Raw genomic sequence first — 1,406 nt, 5'->3', positions numbered from 1 at the left:
AAACGCGTGCCCCGGCGAGCCCTCGCGGAGCCAGCGCTCCGCCGAGCTACCAGACTGCCGATTTTGGGGCACCCCTGGAGGGAGGGTACCCAGGCACTGGGGGGGTCGGGAGGAGGAGGGACGAAGGGGGGCCAGGCAAAGCCAAGCCGGGGGAGCCAGGAGGGGCTGGCGGAGCCCGGAGGGTGCGTTCGAGGCGTGCTGGAAGGGGTTAGGGCTGCCAGGCKGGGGGGGGGGGGGTTGCCCACGTGGCCCAGCGGGTTCGGCACCGCGGCCTTCCCCACCAGGCCGGTTCCTCTTCCCGGCAGCTCCCCTCCCCCTTGGCTCTGCACTTCCCTTCCTGCCCCAGCCCCGTGGCCCCGGGGCGATGCCAGCCCCGGCACGGGGGCCACGGCTGGCGGGGGGACCCCCGTGATGCTGCAGAGTAGGGGCTGGGGGGGGGGGGTACCGGGGACGGACGGAGCTTCTGCCAGGACCCAAATCGGGATGGGGCGGGGGGTAAAGGGGGCAAACGATGCCAGGGGCAAGCTGTGCTCCCACCCCACAGTTTGGGGTGTCCCCCGGGGATGGGGAAGGGGGTTCACGGCCCCCCCAGGGCTGGCCCGGGCCCCCCGGCCCACCCGGGCACGCAGCCAGCTCCCGCCCCAGGCTTCCCGTGGGCGGAAAGTGAAAGAGGAAAAGCCTTCCCCATTCCCGAGATGCCAGGCGGACGCTGCCGGCAGCGGGCCTCTGCCTGCCCCAGGCCAGGCTGGGGGCATCCCCCATCCCAGGGTCCCTCGAAAGAGCCCCACCTTGCCCGGGCCATGCTCAGCCTGCCCCTCTCTCCCCCCAGTTCTCCCAGGCTGCCCAGTAACAGACCCATAGCCCAGACTGGGAGCCAGCTGGGACCTAGCCTGTCCCCAAACGGTGCCTCCGAACAGGGGGGCAGTGGAGGGCCCGGGTCCCAGACTGGGGGAAACCAGGAAGGCACCTGGGTCCCAGATGGGGTCCTGCACTGGGGGTGCAGCTGGGGGATGCTTGGGGAGCAGCAGGGTCCTGCCCTGGGGGGGTGCAAGGATTTCGGGGGGGGAGGGGCAGAGAGTGCACGGGGATCCCACACTGGGAAGGCACTGGAATGCCTCGCTGGGGTGCAGCCCTGGGCGTCGAGCGGGAGCCTCAGACTGGAAGAGTCTGAGGGGGCACTGGGACCCTGCACTGGAGGGGAGTCCGGGGGGCGCCGAGAGGGCACCCGGACTCCAGACTGGGGTGGAGGTATGGGGGCACTGGGCCTGTATCAAGGGGGCACCGGAGGGACTCTGGGGCCCAGCCTGGGGGAACCTGAGCGGGCGTCGGGAGGGCACTGGGACGCAGGCCTGGGAGGCTTGAGGGGGGCACTGGGAGGACCCCAGGGCCTCAGACTGGGGGCGCTC

Source organism: Apteryx rowi, unplaced genomic scaffold (genome assembly GCF_003343035.1).
Source record: "Apteryx rowi isolate R43461 unplaced genomic scaffold, aptRow1 scaffold_32, whole genome shotgun sequence".
Classification (NCBI taxonomy): Eukaryota; Metazoa; Chordata; class Aves; order Apterygiformes; family Apterygidae; genus Apteryx; species Apteryx rowi.
Note: the sequence above shows the minus strand (reverse complement) of the source record.